This window comes from Somniosus microcephalus, chromosome 4, assembly GCF_052327205.1.
Source record: "Somniosus microcephalus isolate GS21.2 chromosome 4, FLI_Smic_1.0, whole genome shotgun sequence".
Taxonomy (NCBI): Eukaryota; Metazoa; Chordata; class Chondrichthyes; order Squaliformes; family Somniosidae; genus Somniosus; species Somniosus microcephalus.
The window spans coordinates 195,867,503-195,886,870 of record NC_140990.1 but is presented as its reverse complement, the minus strand read 5'-3'; the positions used below and the strand labels follow the sequence as shown (position 1 = coordinate 195,886,870).

At 49.3% G+C, this 19,368-nt stretch overlaps 1 protein-coding gene and 1 pseudogene across 12 annotated transcripts in view; both read right to left on the bottom strand.

Annotated features, from left to right (window-relative positions):
- The window catches only part of vps8 (VPS8 subunit of CORVET complex), a 957,961-nt gene that overhangs the window by 646,460 nt on the left and 292,133 nt on the right, over nt 1–19,368 (bottom strand). The window lies entirely within an intron of this gene.
- On the bottom strand, nt 13,350–16,254 carry LOC147120113 (uncharacterized; annotated as a pseudogene).

The following is a 19,368-nucleotide window of genomic DNA, read 5'->3' as shown; positions in this document are numbered from 1 at the left end:
AGAGAGGGTGGGGGGAGGGGAGAAAGGGTGGGGGGAGCGAGGGAGGGTGGGGGGAGCGAGGGAGGGTGGGGGAGCGAGGGTGGGGGAGCGAGGGAGGGTGGGGGGAGCGAGGGAGGGTGGGGGGAGCGAGAGGGGGGGGAGCGAGAGGGGGGGGAGCGAGAGGGGGGGGAGCGAGAGGGGGGGGAGCGAGAGGGGGGGGAGCGAGAGGGGGGGGAGCGAGAGGGGGGGGAGCGAGAGGGGGGGGGAGCGAGAGGGGGGGGAGCGAGAGGGGGGCGAGCGAGAGGGGGGGGGGAGCGAGAGGGGGGGGAGCGAGAGGGGGGGGAGCGAGAGGGGGGGGAGCGAGAGGGGGGGGAGCGAGAGGGGGGGGAGCGAGAGGGGGGAGGGCAGGGGAGGGCAGGGAGAGGGGGGGAGGGAGGGAGAGAGTAAAGCAGGGAGAGACGGGGAGGGAGAGAGGGGGGAGGGAGGGAGAGCGTGAGGAGAGGGGGAGGGAGAGTAAAGCAGGGAGAGACGGGGGAGGGAGAGAGAGGGTGGGGGAGGGAAAGAGTGAAGGGGTGGGACAGGGAGGGAAAGAGTGAAGGGGCGGGAGAGCTTACCTTCTTCCTTCCTTCGCAGGGGTCCATCGGGCCACCTTCCCCCCCCCCCCCCCGTCGCGCTCTCTCTCTTCCCCCCCCGTCGCGCTCTCTCTCTTCCCCCCCGTCGCGCTCTCTCTCTTCCCCCCCGTCGCGCGCTTCTCTCTTACCCCCCCGTCGCGCTCTCTCCCCCCGTCGCGCTCTCTCTCTTCCCCCCGTCGCGCTCTCTCTCTTCCCCCCGTCGCGCTCTCTCTCTTCCCCTCGTCGCGCTCTCTCTCTTCCCCCCGTCGCGCTCTCTCTCTTCCCCCCGTCGCGCTCTCTTCCCCCGTCGCGCTCTCTCTCTTCCCCCCGTCGCGCTCTCTCTCTTCCCCCGTCGCGCTCTCTCTTCCCCCGTCGCGCTCTCTCTCTTCCCCCCGTCGCGCTCTCTCTCTTCCCCCCGTCGCGCTCTCTCTCTTCCCCCCGTCGCGCTCTCTCTCTTCCCCCCGTCGCGCTCTCTCTTCCCCCCGTCGCGCTCTCTCTCTTCCCCCCGTCGCGCTCTCTCTCTTCCCCCCGTCGCGCTCTCTCTCTTCCCCCCGTCGCGCTCTCTCTTCCCCCGTCGCGCTCTCTCTTCCCCCCGTCGCGCTCTCTCTTCCCCCCGTCGCGCTCTCTCTTCCCCCCGTCGCGCTCTCTCTTCCCCCCGTCGCGCTCTCTCTTCCCCCCGTCGCGCTCTCTCTTCCCCCCCGTCGCACTCTCTTCCCCCCCGTCGCGCTCTCTCTCTTCCCCCCCGTCGCGCTCTCTCTCTTCCCCCCCGTCGCGCTCTCTCTCTTCCCCCCCGTCGCGCTCTCTCTCTTCCCCCCGTCGCGCTCTCTCTCTTCCCCCCCGTCGCGCTCTCTCTCTTCCCCCCCGTCGCGCTCTCTCTTCCCCCCGTCGCGCTCTCTCTTCCCCCCGTCGCGCTCTCTCTCTTCCCCCCGTCGCGCTCTCTCTCTTCCCCCCCGTCGCGCTCTCTCTCTTCCCCCCGTCGCGCTCTCTCTTCCCCCCCGTCGCGCTCTCTCTTCCCCCCCGTCGCGCTCTCTCTCTTTCCCCCCGTCGCGCTCTCTTCCCCCCCCGTCGCACTCTCTTCCCCCCCGTCGCGCTCTCTCTCTTCCCCCCGTCGCGCTCTCTTCCCCCCCGTCGCGCTCTCTCTCTTCCCCCCCGTCGCGCTCTCTCTCTTCCCCCCCCGTCGCGCTCTCTCTCTTCCCCCCCGTCGCGCTCTCTCTTCCCCCCCGTCGCGCTCTCTCTTCCCCCCCGTCGCGCTCTCTCTTCCCCCCCCCGTCGTCGCTCTCTCTTTCCCCCCCCGTCGCTCTCTCTTCCCCCCCCGTCGCTCTCTCTCTTCCCCCCAGTCGCTCTCTCTCTTCCCCCCCAGTCGCTCTCTCTCTCCCCCCAGTCGCTCTCTCCCCCCAGTCGCGCTCTCGCTTCCCCCCCCACTCGCTCTCTCTCTTCCAACAACATGCCCTCGAAAAAGTCTCTCTCCCCCGTCTCTCTCTCTCCCCCATCTCTCTCTCTCTCTCCCCCAGTCTCCCTCCCTCTCTCCCTCAGTCGCTCTGTCTCTCCCCCCTCAGTCTCTCTCTCTATCTCCCCAGTCTCTCCCTCTCTCTCCACATCTCTCTCACCCCTCAGTCGCTCTCTCTCTCCCCCTCAGTCGTCCTCTCTATCTCCCCATTCTCTCTCTCTCTCTCCCCAGTCTCTCTCTCTCACACTCCCAATCTCTCTCTCTCTCACACTCCCAGTCTCTCCCTCTCACTCCCAATCTCTCTTTCTCTCTATCTCCCCATTCTCTCTCTCTCCCCATTCTCTCTCTCTCACTCCCAATCTCTCTCTCTCTCACACTCCCAATCTCTCTCTCTCTCTCACACTCCCAATCTCTCTCTCTCTCTCACACTCCCAATCTCTCTGACACTCCCAATCTCTCTCTCTCACATTCCCAATCTCTCTCTCTCTCACTCCCAGTCTCTCTCTCTCACACTCCCAGTCTCTCTCACACTCCCAGTCTCTCTCTCTTCACACTCCCAGTCTCTCTCTCTCTCACACTCCCAGTCTCTCTCTCTCTCACACTCCCAATCTCTCTCTCTCACACTCCCAATCTCTCTCGCACACTCCCAATCTCTCTCTCTCGCACACTCCCAATCTCTCTCTCGCACACTCCCAATCTCTCTCGCACACTCCCAATCTCTCTCTCTCGCACACTCCCAATCTCTCTCTCTCGCACACTCCCAATCTCTCTCTCTCTCTCCCAATCTCTCTCTCTCACACACTCCCAATCTCTCTCTCTCACACACTCCCAATCTCTCTCTCACACTCCCAGTCTCTCTCTCTCACACACTCCCAATCTCTCTCTCTCTCACACTCCCAATCTCTCTCTCTCTCACACACTCCCAATCTCTCTCTCTCTCTCTCACACACTCCCAATCTCTCTCTCTCTCTCACACACTCCCAATCTCTCTCTCTCACACTCCCAATCTCTCTCTCTCACACTCCCAGTCTCTCTCTCTCACACACTCCCAATCTCTCTCTCTCACACACTCCCAATCTCTCTCTCACACTCCCAATCTCTCTCTCTCTCACTCCCAGTCTCTCTCTCACACTCCAGTCTCTCTCTCACACTCCCAGTCTCTCTCTCACACTCCCAGTCTCTCTCTCACACTCCCAGTCTCTCTCTCACACTCCCAGTCTCTCTCTCACACTCCCAGTCTCTCTCTCACACTCCCAGTCTCTCTCTCACACTCCCAGTCTCTCTCTCACACTCCCAGTCTCTCTCTCACACTCCCAGTCTCTCTCTCACACTCCCAGTCTCTCTCTCACACTCCCAGTCTCTCTCTCACACTCCCAGTCTCTCTCTCACACTCCCAGTCTCTCTCTCACACTCCCAGTCTCTCTCTCACATTCCCAATCTCTCTCTCTCACACTCCAATCTCTCTCTCACTCCCAATCTCTCTCTCTCACTCCCAATCTCTCTCTCTCACACTCCCAGTCTCTCTCTCACACTCCCAATCTCTCTCTCTCTCACACACCCAATCTCTCTCTCTCGCACGCCCAGTCTCTCTCTCTCTCTCACACTCCCAATCTCTCTCTCTCACACTCCCAATCTCTCTCTCACTCCCAATCTCTCACACTCCCAATCTCTCTCTCTCTCACTCCCAATCTCTCTCACACTCCCAATCTCTCTCTCCTTCTCTCTCTCTCTTCTTCCCTCTCTCTCCTTCCCTCTCTCTCCTTCCATCTCTCTCTCTCCTTCCATCTCTCTCTCTTTCCTTCCATCTCTCTCTCTCTCCTTCCCCCTCTCTCTCTCTCTCTCTCTCCTTCCCCCCCTCTCTCTCTCTCTCTCTCCTTCCCTCTCTCTCTCATTCCCTCTCTCTCTCATTCCCTCTCTCTCTCATTCCCTCTCTCTCATTCCCTCTCTCTCATTCCCTCTCTCTCATTCCCTCTCTCTCATTCCCTCTCTCTCATTCCCTCTCTCTCATTCCCTCTCTCTCTCTCTCCTTCCCTCTCTCTCTTCCCCCCAGTCGCTCCCTCTCTCTCTTCCAACAACAACATGACCTCGAGAAAGCCTCGGCACCGCCGGGCTCCCCCAGCTAGTATACCTATATTTAAGAAGGGAGATAGAGCATGTCCAGGGAACTATAGACCAGTCAGCTTAACTTTGGTGGTAGGAAAAATAATGGAATCCTCACTAAAGGAGAAAATAGAAAAACATCTACAAAATCAAAAATATAACTAGACAGCATGGATTTCAAAAGGGAACATCTTGCTTGACCAACCTCATTGAATTCTTTGAAGAGGTAACAGAGAGAATCGACAAGGTTATACAGATGATGTAATTTATTTAGATTTCCAAAAGGCCTTCGATAAAATGCCACATAATAGACTAATAAGGTCAGAGCATGCAGTCAGGGAACAAGTAGCAGCATGGATAGCTAGCAGCAGCAAGACAGAAAGCAGAGAGTAGGGGTAAAAGGTAGCTATTCAGAGTGGCAAAAGGTGAAAAATGGGGTCTCACAAGGATCAGTGCTGGGCCCACTGTTGTTCACAAATTATATTAATGACTTAGACTTTGGAATCAAAAACACAATTTCTAAATTTGTAGATGACACCAAATTGTGTGTGTGTGGGGGGGATAGTCAATACTGAGGAGGACTGCAACAAACTACAAGACATTATTAAACTTGCAGAATGGGCATATAATGGGTAAATGAATTTCAACACACAGGTGCGAGGTATTAAATTTTGGTAAGATAAATAAGGAGGTCATATATCACTTGGAAAATAAGAATCTAAATGGGGTAGAGGAGCAAAGGGGTCTGGGAGTACAAATACAAAAATCATTAAAGGTAGCCACTCAGGTTAATAAGGCCATAAAAAAAGGAATCACTCCATTAAAAAAAAGCAAGCCAAGCACTAGGGTTTATTTCCAGAGGGTTAGAATTGAAAAGTAGAGAAGTTATGCTCAACTTATATTGAATCTTGGTTAGACCACACTTGGAGTACGGTGTACAGTTCTGGCTGCCAAAAAGGATATGGAGGCACTGGAGAGGGTGCGAAAATTTTTTACAAGGATGATACCAGAAATGTGAGGTTATACCCATCAGGAAAGGATGAAAAGGCTGGGTCTCTTTTCTCTGAGAAGGCTGAGGAGTGATAGAGGTCTTTAAAATTCTGAAAGGTTTTGATAGAGTTGACACAGCGAGAGTGTTTCCACTTGTGGGGAAGAGCAAAACTAGAGGCCATCAATATAAGATAGTCACCAAGAAATCAAATAGGGAATTCAGAAGACACTTCTTTACCTAGAGAGTGGTGAGAATGTGGAACTCGCTACCACAGGGAGTAGTTGAGGCAAATAGTATAAATGCATTTAAGGGGAAGCTAGATAAGCATATGAGGGAGAAGGGAATAGAGGGTTATGCTGATAGGGTTAGATGAGGAAGGATGGGAGGAGGCTCAATTGGAGCATAAATGCCGGCATGGACTGGGTCAGCCAAATGGCCTGGTCTGTGCTGTATATTCTATGTGATTCTATGAACCAGCTGGAGAAATGATGTTTTCCCACATGCCAAGCCAACTAAAGACAATGAAGACATTCTAGAACCATTCACTCATAATTTGTTGGAATGGCTTCATTCATGTAAGGCAAGTAGGGAAGCTCAGCTGCCAGTGTAGCCTCCACATAGGTGGTTGGTAGCCAATTTAATTAACAGCTCAACTGTCCAATACCTAGATGCAGAAAGCTGCAGGAGGCTCAGCGATCAAGGCCTCAATTTTCATAGGGGGTGGGGGGGTTGGTGGGGAAGGGTGCTTGGTAGCGGACGACGAACCGGGGATGTGGAGGCCCTGCCAATCTTAATGGCAGAGCCTCATATGAATAAATCTCTTCAGAGTCCCACCTGACACCTCGCCAGATTGACTGTCTGGTGGTGGGAGTGTGCCACTTGTGGCAGCGAGGCTGCAGCCAGGGAGCCATGTGAACGGTCCATGGCAATCAAAGGAGGGAGGATGGAGAAGGCTCTGGACAGGATTGAGGGAGCGGTAAAGGATCTGTCAATGTTCGGGAGTGGGGTCGCCCGATGCAAGAGAGGCTCAAGACTTCCTTTGAGGCTCGGAGGAGTGCTTATTATTTTCTATGTTACGAGGAGTGTTACAAAAGTCACTGTAAACATCTGTCTGTTCATGTATTATGTGTACAATAAATCAGCTTGCTGGTTTACAATGTTAAAACTTATGAACCATGTTCATCAGTCTGCCTTCGCAAGATAGGTGAAATATACGAGGCCATGTGCAAGATTACAGTATTCAGTTCAAACAAGTGGTGTCATTATTACTATTGTATGACCAAATATTGGGCAGTAAAGATAGACCCCTCATAAGGAACACAAAGTCCACTTACAGGAGAGACCAGCGACACTGAACCCAAGGAAGTATCTAGTGCAGGCTCAACATTTGTAACAATGACAAATTCACATGACTTAAGCACCAGGGTGTCAAAAATGGATGATGTATTTTATGGCTCAAATGAAATATTGATGTAGCACATACAATATATATTTGTTTGTTAGCAAAGTATCTTATAGGGGAGAGAAGACAAAAATGGGAGGAATAAAAACAAAAAGCTGTACTGGTGGAGAACCAAATTGTTCTTGATCTCCTTTTACCACTAAACAGCAACAATCCTAAAAAAACATTGGGAAGCCAGCCAACAATTACATTTCTGAGCCTGAAAAAAAATGGTTTCTCATTTTTAACTATTTTATAATATAAAATGTGTTGCACCAAATTGGGAATTAGTTAAATATTTAGGATTGTTGTGTATGTACCTTTAAGCGAGAACTGCTTTTATACTGTAGTACCGGCAGTGACCACACCTGTATATAAAGCCGTAAAAGGCTTCTGTACTTTCAGTTCCAGCATACCCTCTGTTCAGTAAACACCTGTTGTTACCGTTCTCCTGCAGTCCGTGTGTTATTGATACGCGGACACTACAGTGGCGACGAGCAGGTTCAAACTCACCTGCAGTACTGCATCACCTCACGGGGATCCATCCCTGAAAAGAAGCTTCTTGGAGGTCGAAGCCAGAGCAACGGGCGTCGACCGTGGGCAACCGCCCAGTGATCCATCGGAGTTCAGAGAATCGCAGGGGAAGCTGTGGAGAGCTGGGCTTGGTTCTCCAGTCAAGGTGTCCCAGCAAATCGGGCTGGTAGCAGGTAGTGCGCTGACCCTTCCCGGACTGCGGCGGGCTTGAGCTCGATCAAGCGGCTCTGCAAGGGGGCCGAGCAGCGTCGTCGGGAAGAAAAAGAGAGAGTGAAGCGCACAGGGCGCGGCCGGTACTCAAGAGTCGGGCAGCGTTCAAGAAAATAAAAAAGGGGAAGGAAAAGAGACGCGCAGTGGACAGCGTCGAAGAAGAATAAAACTAAGAAAATTAATTAACAAAAGAGACGCACAGAAAGCCGCGGGGCGCCGCCATTACTAGTTAGAACGCTAGGAGCAGCATTGGCAGCAGGGGGAAGAAGGAAAAGGGCGGGAGGCGCCATTTTAATCCATTGGGGAAGGAAAAGCGCGGGAGGCGCCATTTTAAACCATCCAAGATGCCGAAGAGTGGCAGCATCACTGCTTTCGACAACGAAATAGAAGACTGGACCACATATGTGGAAAGAATTGAAGTGTACTGCAAGGCAAAGGAGGTGGCCGATGAAAAGAAGGTGTCGGTATTATTTAATTTGATGGGCGCGAGAACGTACGGCCTATTGCGGAATTTAATTACCCCAGCTAAACCAATGGAGAAAAGCTTTGAAGAGATTGTCAATATCTTACAGGAACATCTAAGCCCTACACCGCTGCTGATAGCAGAAAGATTCAAGTTCCATAAAAGAAACCAGCACAAAGACGAGAGTAATGCTGACTATCTTATGGAACTACGCAAGTTATCGAAACACTGCCAGTTCGGAGCAGGACTGGAAGATACCTTAAGGGATAAGTTTGTCTGTGGGCTCCAGAGTGAAGGAACCCAAAAACGACTACTTTCGGAAAAGGACCTTACGCTAGAACAGGCTTTCAGCGTTGCAGTATCCTACAAAGCAGCAGCACGGGGAGCTGCGGAAATACAACAGAAACCGCAAGAATATAGCACCAATGAAATGGCATATGGAGCAGAAAAGTGCTATCACTGCGGCAGAACAACCCATGACCAGAAGGATTGCTGGTTTAAGGACAAAGTATGCAGGCAATGTGGAAAAGTGGGACACATAGCACGAGTCTGCAGGTCGGGAAAGAAAACCAACACTAAAAGAACTACTAAGGAAAAGTACAAGAAAGTATAAAAGATGATGGACAGTAGTTCAGAAGATCAGAAGAGTGATAATGACTCCGGGAGCAGGAGACTAAGTTGTCTAAAGTTACACAACGTGATCGCAAAGGAGGATCACCGAACCATTTGGGTCACCCTCATGATAGCAGGGTCCCAAGTAAAGATGGAATTCGACACAGGATCAGCCCTAACGGTCATGAATCAACGAGACTACGAGCGGCTATTCTCACACATACCCTTGAAGGACACGTCCATTGTCTTGAAGACATATACGGGGCAAAAAGTCTACCCCAGAGGAAAAATAAGGGTGCCCGTTAAATACAACGGCAAGGAAACACAGAAACTGTATCTATATATACTACAAGATGGAGGACCACCATTATTGGGACGTGAATGGATCCGAAAAATACAATTGGATTGGCATTCCATTCAGGCGCTAACTGTGGCTGACAAAAAGGATGACGACGTCACACCTGGACTGTCAAAAATTCTAACTGATGCAAAAGAGGTGTTCCAGCAAGGACTTGGGATTCTAAAAGACGTAACGGCAACAATAAAAATTGAAGATAACGCAAACCCAATATTTTTTAAGGCCATACCGGAACCGTATGCGATCCGCCCAGCCGTCGAAGCAGAGCTGGAGAGTCTGGAGCGTTCGGGTGTGCTGTCCAAGGTGGACTGGAGCGAGTGGGCCACACCCATCGTTCCTGTAATGAAGAAATCATTGAGCAGCACGCCTGGGGAACCAAAGAAGGTTCGCATCTGTGGGGACTTCAAGGTAACTGTGAACCCAGTCCTGCACACAGTACAATATCCCCTTCCGCGGATAGAAGATATTTTCGCCTCACTATCTGGAGGGAAACGCTTTACGAAGATTGATCTGGCCCAAGCGTATCTACAAATGGAGGTAGAAGAAGCATCTAGAAAATACCTCACGATAAACACTCACAAAGGTCTTTACCAGTACAACCGACTGGTATTCGGGGTAGCATCAGTTCCGGCTATTTGGCAGAGGGCGATGGAACAAGTCCTGCAAGGGATCCCGGGGACCCAGTGTTATTTGGACGATATCCTGGTTACGGGCGAAAATGACAGTGAACACCATGCCAACCTGGAGCAGGTGCTCACCAGATTACAAGAATATGGGGTACGAGCCAACCGCCCCAAATGCGAGTTTTTCAGGAAACAAATCTCGTATTGTGGCCACGTGTTTGATGAAGAGGGGTTACATAAGTCCCCAGACAAGATTGAGGCAGTAGTCAAGGCTCCAGCACCGGAAAATGTGTCGCAACTGAGGTCGTTCCTCGGGTTGGTGAACTATTACCATAAGTTCTTGCCAAATTTGGCTACAATTCTGCACCCACTGAACGCCCTGCTGCAAACTGGAGTAGCATGGAAATGGAGTGATGAGTGTAAGCGTGCCTTTCAGAAATGTAAATGCCTAATCACTTCAAAAGAAGTATTGGCCCACTACAATCCAACACTACCGATTCGGTTGGCATCTGATGCATCTCCCTACGGCATTGGAGCGGTGCTGTCGCACAAATTCCTTGACAGTTCAGAAAGGCCAATAGCCTTTGCGTCATGCTCGTTAACCTCGGCCGAGCGTAACTACGCCCAGATTGACAGGGAGGCCCTCAGCCTGGTGTGGGGGGTGAAGAAGTTCAATCACTATCTGCACGGGCAGAAATTCACCTTACTGACTGATCACCAGCCTCTTGTCTCCATTTTTAACCCAAAGAAGGGCGTTCCGGTGATGACGGCGCAACGGCTGCAAAGATGGTCCCTTTTTCTAGGGGCACATCAATACGACATAGAGTATAAGGGCATGAAACAGCATGGAAACGCTGATGGGCTGTCGCGCCTGCCGCTGCCTACGGTGGAGGAAGCACCTGCAGTGGACCCTGTTGAGATATTCCATTCGACCATAGTCGAATATCTACCTGTTACAAACTCAAGTATAGAGAAGGAAACCCGAAATGACCCGGCACTCTCTCGGGTCTATGATTTGACGGTGAAGGGATGGCCAGCACATGGCGACTCACTGTTGCCAGCATTCTCATCAAGGAGAGAACAGCTGTCAGTGTGCCAGGGGACCTTGATGTGTGGATCCCGAGTGGTAATTCCACCCAAGTTGAGAAATAGAGTGCTCAATGAGCTTCATCTGGGATGCCAGAAAGTCCAAAACGCTCCACCACAGGCCCCGCTACACCCATGGGAGTGGCCCTCATCTCCATGGCAATGGGTACACATTGATTTTGCTGGTCCATTTATGGACTCAATGTTTTTAATCGCCGTGGATGCACATTCAAAATGGCCAGAGGTCATCAAAATGTCCTCCACCACCACGGAGAAAACTATTGCAGTCCTACGGACCATCTTCGCCAGGAATGGCTTGCCAGAACAGATTTGCTCCGACAATGGACCACAGTTTGTGTCCGAGGATTTCCGGAGGTTTTTGAGGAATAATGGGGTAAAGCATTACACATCCGCCCCATATCATCCAGCCACAAATGGATTGGCTGAGAGGTTTGTACAAACCTTTAAAAAAGCAATAAAGGCGATGTATAACGACAACATACCACTGCAACACAAGGTGGATAATTTCTTGTACGATAGCAAAATACTGCAGATGTTGGAAATCCGAAATAACAACAGAAAATGCTGGAAAAACTCAGCAAGTCAGGCAACATCCGTGGAGAGAAATTTGAGTTGACGTTTCGGGTTTGACCCTTCTTCAAAACTGGAGAGAAAAGGAACTAGATCGAAGGCAGGGCTGCGATCGGACAAAAGAATAAAAGAACCAAAAGAAGTAAAAGAGATTAGAAGCTAGACGAGATGGTAATAGGCTGTGATTAGGTGTAAAGTGTACTGGCAGGGCAAAAGATAGCTGCCAGGTGTGAGAGAGAAACAAAAGGAAAGGGGGGGGGGGGGGGAAAAGGAAAGGAGTGGAAAAATATAAGTGAAAATGAAATAGGGGCCGAGGTTATGATCTGAAATTGTTGAACTCGATATTGAGACCGGAAGGCTGCAGAGTGCCTAATCGGAAGATGAGGTGCTGTTCCTCGAGTTTACGTTGAGCTTCCGTGGAACAGTACAAGAGGCCAAGGACGGTGAGGTCCGAGTGGGAATGGAGCGGTGAATTGAAATGACAGGCGACCGGAAGCTCGGGGTCACCCTTGTTTGCTTACCGGAATGCGACACATGCAGTCACCAACCAAGCTCCAGCCATGATGTTCTTTAACCGAAGGTTAAGATGTCACCTGGATTTGCTCAAACCAAACATAAGACGAGATGTTGAGAATAAGCAATTCCAGCACATCAATGAGAAGCCAACCAGGAGCTTCAAGATAGGGCAACCAGTCTTGGCCCGCGACTACCGAACAGAAAAATGGCAGCCAGGAACGATATGCACACGGCAGGGACCGCTAATGTACACAGTGGACGTTGGAGAGAGCATCGTGAGACGCCATGCTGGCCAGATTCTAGAGTCACAGGAACAAGTCAAACCCATACCACGAGCATGCGCACCTGGTGATGAACCCGAAGTACAGATTGCGTCTACCTCAGAATCAGTGGTATTGGAAGCTGACGAACCAACCAATGACAATGAGCCAGAATCGACTCCGCCGCAAGAACAGGATACTCGAGAAAGGCGCTATCCAGACAGGATCAGGAAGCCTCCTCAAAGACTGAATTTATAAATGATTACTTTCAGCTGATGTATATAGTACAAAGAAAATTGTAATTGTAATTAGTTATTATTTAATTGTTAAATGAATGTTATGTACTGGTTATCTAAAAGGGGAGGAATTGTTGTGTATGTACTTTTAAGAGAGAACTGCTTTTATACTGTAGTACCGGCAGTGACCACACTTGTATATAAAGCCGTAGCAGGCTTCTGTACTTTCAGTTCCAGCATACCCTCTGTTCAGTAAACACCTGTTATTACCGTTCTCCTGCAGTCCGTGTGTTATTGATACGTGGACACTACAAGGATGGTCTCAGACGAGTAGATAACAGAAAGATGTTCTAGAGTTGTGTTAAATTAGAATATTTTTGACTAGAGTTAAGGAATAGGAATGGAAATGGTACAATTTTCTATACATTACAGGTGTGAGAGGTAGAGGAGGAAATCAAAAGACAGTTTGGCGAGATATATAACAGAATAATAATGGGTGATTTTAATTATCCAAAGATAGACTGACAAATGCAATGGTGCACGCAAGACTACTTCCTGGATCAGTATGTTTTTAGTCCAGCAAGAAACAAAGCACTACTTTAGTTCCTGAAAATGACGTAGGCAAATAACGATGCAAGAGCAGGATAAGTGTTAGAAAATAGCACCAACAGCATATCTAGGTTCAATGCAAAAACATAAAATGATAATTAAGAGACAAGATAACTGTGCTAATCTGGAAAAAGGCAAAGTTCGGTGAGACAAGAAGGAATGTCACCAAATTAACAGGCCAGCTGCTCAGCAGTGGCAAATCTTGAAATCTGAGTAGGAAAGTGTACAAAACAGATACATTACTGTACAGCAAAAAGGGATGCATCAAAGAATAGAGTCCCATGCATAAATAAGGAGATTAAAACTACACTCAAACATAAGAGAGAGGCATATGATACAACTAAGACTAACAAGAAAATCATGAAGAATATATAAAGTGTAGTAGGGAGGTGAAAATGGAATGTGAAAAATCTTATCAAATAAACAAAAGGAAATTATGAGTGCTTTTATAAGCATATGTAAAGTTCATAAAAGAATATTTAAACATGGGATAAGATCACCCCGTAATGAAGGGGGGAATTTAGTTGTGGAGGATGAATACATGCAGAGATATTAAGTAAATATTTAGTGCTAGTTTTTACAAATGATGGTGGAGGTGCAATGTAGGTGTATAAGAGGAGGATATGAACAACTGCTAGAGATAACTGTAGAAAAGGAATTGATTCTGGAAAATGAGCAGAAGTCACAGAGGCTTGATTGCACCCTGAGCTGTTGAAGGAAGTCAGACAGGAAATAGCACAGGCTTTCACTGTAATGTTTCAGGCCTAGAAATTCGGGTGTTTAGCGCTGGCCGTTAAGGCCCATTTTGAAGAAAAAATGGCAGCCGACTCGCTTCTGCCCGCCTCTGGTGGTTCTCGCAGCAGCCATCATTTTCGGTAGTATGGCAGAAATGGAAATGAGGCAGATCGTGACATCAGAGTGTGCAACGCTCATTTGATGCATGATCTGCCATTTTGGATGTCGCTGCTCCATTGACCACCCTCTCTTAATCACGACCAGCTGACTAAGCGTTCAGCAGCAGGAAGGAGACCCCCCCCCCACCCCCCAGCAACGCTATTTCATCATCAACAGCTTGCAAATAAAATGGTTTCTCAGGTTGACTGGCTGTGTCTAGGTTTCTGCAACTCTTGCAGCTTTCTAAACATGGTTAAACAGGGAGTGTTGCTGCAAGTGGAGAACACCTTCATTCTTATTTAAAGGCATGTGCTCACACCACTTGCTCACAGTTATGGGGGCTCTACTTGCAGTCCCCCCTTGCGCTCAAGTATCTTCAGGAGAGCGAGAGGAAGCAGCATAGAAGAGAAGATGCGTGCAGAGAAAGGCGGAGAAGGGGCAGGAGGGCTCGCAACAGGAGGCCCTACCCACCTAGGGTCTTCAGAGAGCACTTCTACATTCACTTAAGTGATGAGCCGTGTATTAGGAGGCTTTGCTTCACCGAGGAGGAGGTCACAGAACTCTGCCATCTCCTGTATCCAGACCTGCAGCCTCAGAGCAGGGCAACCACGGCTCTCCCAGTGGCCCTCAAGGTCACCATGGCCTTCAATTTCTTTGCAAGCGGATCCTTCAAGTCTGCAGCAGGAGACATAGCAAACATCTCCCGATTCATCGTCCATCGCTGTATCCGGAAGGCTCTCTTCTCCAGGAGAAGGGACTACATCGTCTTCTTTCTGAACAGAGATAAGCAGGACAAATGCACATATGGCTTTACCAGGATAACGGGCTTCCCCATGTTGCAGGGCACCATCGACTGCGCACACGTGGCTTTGCAGGCACTGTATACTAATCCTGAGATGTTCAGTAACTGCAAAGGTTACCACTCACTTAATGTGCAGTTGTTGTGCGACATGCCCAGCGCATCATGATGGTGAATGCCTGCTATCCTGGCAGCAGTCATGATGCCTTCATCCTGCACCGCCTCTGCATGGGCAGCAGCAGTCTGGGCTGGCTGGCTGATGGGCAGCGGCAAGGACAATGACAGAGTGGCAATGATGGGAGTAGGAATACTGTCATCCTGAGAGAGGACAGCATGTTCTTGCTCCACAGACCCACTACCACTCCCCTGGGGCGGCACCTCAGCATTCCTAGCAATCTGTTGGAGGACAGACTGCTGACCTGCTACGACACCCTGCAAGTCCCTTTTGACACTCGTAAACCCAGTGACGATGGCAGCAGTCTGAGCGTCTACTACAACAGTGAGACGTTGGGTTGCTTCTGCCTGTGTTGCAATGGAAGCCGCAACATCGCCCATCACAAGCAGCATCAAGGCTGGGTCCACAAGGTCTTGCCTGGAGTTGTTCATCATTTCCATCCTGGAAATAATGGGCTCCAAGCTCTGTGCAAAGTCCCGTCCAAAGTTGGAGCCGGACTCCTCCATACTCCTTGACACTGACAAGAGGCTCTCTGACAGTCTTGCCATTGCACCTAGCATTTCCGTGTGCATTCCCATCACCCTTCTTCTGAAGGCCTCCCCATCGAGGTCATCATCTGAGTCATGTGCAGCAGAGCTCGTGCATTAACTCGCCCTCCAGGAAGCTGGCACCCGAGTTACCCTTTCCCCCTGGCCTGGCTGCAACCCACTCATGCCCGGTGCCTCACCCTGTGCAGATCTCACCTCTATAATATTCTCTAAATTCCATGCAGTGCCATTTTCTAAGCTGGAGTCTGCGAGTGTCAGGTGCAGTGCCGATGTGTCGTCTTCTTCCCCTCCACAAGTTCAGGGACAGGCTGGGCTGCTGGCAGTTCTTGTGTCTTTCTGCTTTCAGATACCCAAGCATCGAGTTGTGGCGAGGGGAGGGGGGAAAGCATAATATCCACGCATGCACCATCAGCAGCTTGTAAGTGAGAAGAGATTGTGTGATGAGGGTGAAGTGGGATGCGAGGAGGAGGGTCAGGAATGACCATACCATCATTATCAGCAAAGGCTTCAACTTCTCCGCTGGCCACGGACTCTGTCACAGCCCCTCCAATAATGTCAAGCACCGACTCCTCCAGGTCGGTGAGGTTCTGTATTGCGGCTTGACCACCTCCCATCTGCCGCTGCTCCCTCCTGTTATGAGCCACCTTTGCCTGCAAGAGAAAGGGAAGTGCGTCAGTGACGTGTGTTAGTGCAATGTGTTTGGATGACGTGCCTGCCATAGTTGAATAGCTGTCAGTATGTGCAAGGTGTGAGATGTGGGTATGAGTGTTACAGCAGTGATAAGGTTGTGAGGGTGAAGTGTAGCCATGATTGTGAGGTATGAGTGGTGATAGGTAGAGATTGTTGGTAGGTGAGTGATGGCGGTGTGGTGCATTGAGCAGTGTGCGAGTCTAGTGGTGCAGAAGGTGGGATATGGCATTTGCTGAAGCCTTCACTCACTTTGACCTGCCATGTGAGATCATTAAACTCTTTTCGGCACTGGATTCAGGTCCTTGGGACCACACTGGTGGTGGTGACGGAGTCAGCAATCTCCTCCCACAGTCTTCTGCAAGTGGCCTTGGATGGCCTTCTGCAGGAACAGGACAGCCCGCCTTCGTTGCACGGCCACGACCAAGGCCTCCAGTGCAGCATCCGAAAACCTTCGTGCTCGCTCCCTTGTTTACTGAGCCATGTCAGACTGACAATAAGGTGTCTCTGCAACAAAGCACCTCCCCTTTTAAGTAGTGCAGAGAGCCTGGGCCAAACATTACTGCCCATTGGACTGCACCTGATATTGCCCCCATCCACCCCCGGTTAAGCGCTAAGCCAATCAGCAGTGCGTTTAGCGCGGAGATCAGCGCTCCAATCATTATAATGGAGCAGGTAGCATGAATCACCAAGATGATGCCAGGGAGGGAAAACAATAATTATGAGAACAGACTTGAGATACTTGGATTATTTCCACTGGAGCAGAAAAGGCCAAGAGGAGACAATAGAGGTTTTAAAATTATTAAGGGTTGGGGAATCAGTGACAAGAGTCACCAATTTAAAAATGTCAGGAGAGAGAACAAGAGGTTAGCAGAGAGCAGGCAGTGGGCTTATGTTGGACTGCTCTAGCAAACAGCTCGCACAGACACGATGGGCCGAATGGTCTCTGACGTAAGAAAACTACTAGGCACTTGGTCTAAGCTTTAAACAAAGCTTTAATCAACTGTTTTACAACATGGAGGTCTAGTTGTGTCCTTCACTAGTTCCTGTTAAGAATGTCCTGCGCAAGCTGGGCCCGTGCCAGAGTATTTATACTCTCCCTGGACAGCGCCACCCGTAGGCCGCTCAGTATTATTTCATGAGTCTTTCTTTCATGAATGACTGATTCATGTCAGTCTCCTTTGACGGTCATTGAGTTTTGTCCATGCCTTAAGCAGTTGTCTCTAAGAGAACTAGAATATAAATTTTATTAATACGGCCCAATGAAATGATGGCCAGATTTGTTCTGTTTGTAAGCAGAATGGTATAGAAACTTTGTTTGCAATATTTACTCACAGAATTCTGTTTAGTTTTACCTATGCACTTAAAACACATAAGGGGTAGTTCTACTATCCCATTTTTAATGGATGCTGTGTGCCTGCAATTTCCTAAAATGCCAGTGACACCGCTCCCCACTGGGAGTGCTGGGTCAAGGAATGGCCTCTACAATTTCAACACAACATTGTCAACATAGCTGGTATTTGGTAAACACACAGGCAGGTAGAATAAACTACACTTATTCAAAGAACTAGGAGTATGTGAATAGTCCCAAATTGAATTTGGTCCCATCATGAATAATGCTTCACATCTGTAATTCACCTTCCCACAGTTACTCAAAGACCCTTTTTACTACTCTAATCTTCCCTAATGAAGAACAGCCATTATTACATCAAGTTAAACTGGATGAACAGGCAAGAAGGTCATAAGGATGCCTTTGGCAATGAACAATAGACAAGAGACAACAAATGTGAAGCACTGCACTTGACAGCTGGCAAGAAAGACATAAAATTACAGGAAAACCATTAGTCATGTGCTGACAAAAGGAAGTTAACATTACAAACATAAAACATGCTGAGCAGCACAATTTGTAGGCAGTACACTGGAAGGTTAAATTCTGCAATGATTACGTTACAGATTTTAGTGAAATAACCACACATGAAATAATTGCAGAGTCTACGAGGGAGGGTATGATAACGAACACAGCTGGAGGACTATGCACAGTCTGTCACCAAATCACAGGAAGGTTAAATTCTGCAATGGTTATGTTACAGAGGGCATGGCTGAGGTATTAAATGAGCAGAGGGCATGGCTGGGGGACTAAATGAGTACTTTGCATCTGTCTTTACCAAGGATGAAGACGCTACCAAAGTCATAGTGAAAGAGGAGATAGTTGAGATACTGGATGGGATAAAAATTGATGAAGAGGAGGTACTAGAAAGGCTGGCTGTACTTAAAGTAGATAAGTCACCAGGACCGGAGGGGATGCATCCTAGGATGCTGAGGAAAGTAAAGGTGTAACTTGCGGAGGTACTGGCCATAATCTTCCAATCCTCCTTGGATATGGGGGTGGTGCCAGAGGACTGGAGAATTACAAATGTTACAACCTTGTTCAAAAAAGGGTGTAAGGATAAACCCAGCAGCTACAGGCCAGTCAGTTTAACCTCAGTAGTGGGGAAGCTTTTAGAAACAATAATCCGTATCAGGTATTATATTTTGGTAGGAAGAATAGGGAGGTTGTTAGATCCGTGGTTCAGTAGATAAAGAATTACACGGATGCTGTACATAAACAAACAACAGGTCTTTACTGGAGGAGGGTCATCTCTAGACTGGAGTACAGAGGCATGCGCACAGCTTATATACCGGTGTGGTTACTGCCGGTACTACAGTATACAGGAGCTGTAAAAAGTAGTTCTGACTTAAAGCACATACACTACAATTCCTCCCTTTTTAGATTAATACCCTTAATATTCAAATAACAATTACATTTTTACATGTACATTCAATAACAAAATGTCCATTTATAGATTCAGTCTTTGGGGCGGCTTCCTGACCCTTTCGGGATAGCGCCTTTCCGGAGGTTCTTGTTCTTGGTGCAGAGGCGATTCTGACCCCTTTTCATCGGGTAGTTCATCGGGTTCCACTGCTACTCGGTCTGAAGTAGATGTTACCGGTATGTCGGGTTCATCCCCAGGTACTCGAGACATGGGGTTGACGCCTTCCTGTGATGCTAAGATCTGATCGACGTGGCATCTCACAATGTTCTCCCCGACATCCACTGTGTACATTAATGGCCCCTGCCTTGTACATATCGTTCCGGGTTGCCATTTCTCTGTTCGATAGTCACGGGCCAAGACCGGTTGCCCTACATTGAAGCTCCTTGTCGGCTTCTCGTTGATGTGCTGGAAATGTTTGTCCTCAACATTTCTTCGCACATTTGGTCTGAGCAAGTCCAGACGAGATCTCAACCTTCGGTTAAAGAACATCATGGCCGGGGTCTGGTTGGTAACTGCATGTGTCACGTTTCGGTAGGCTAATAAGAAATTGTCCATCTTATGCTGTAGTGGAATTTCCTCGTCGCACATGGCCTTTATCGCCTTCTTAAAGGTTTGTACGAACCTCTCAGCCAATCCATTGGTGGCTGGATGATACGGGGCGGATGTGTAATGCCTTACCCCATTCCTTTTCATGAATTTTTGGAACTCGTCGGCCACAAACTGTGGTCCATTATCAGAGCAGATCTGCTCTGGCAAACCGTTTCTGGCAAATATGGTCCGTAGGA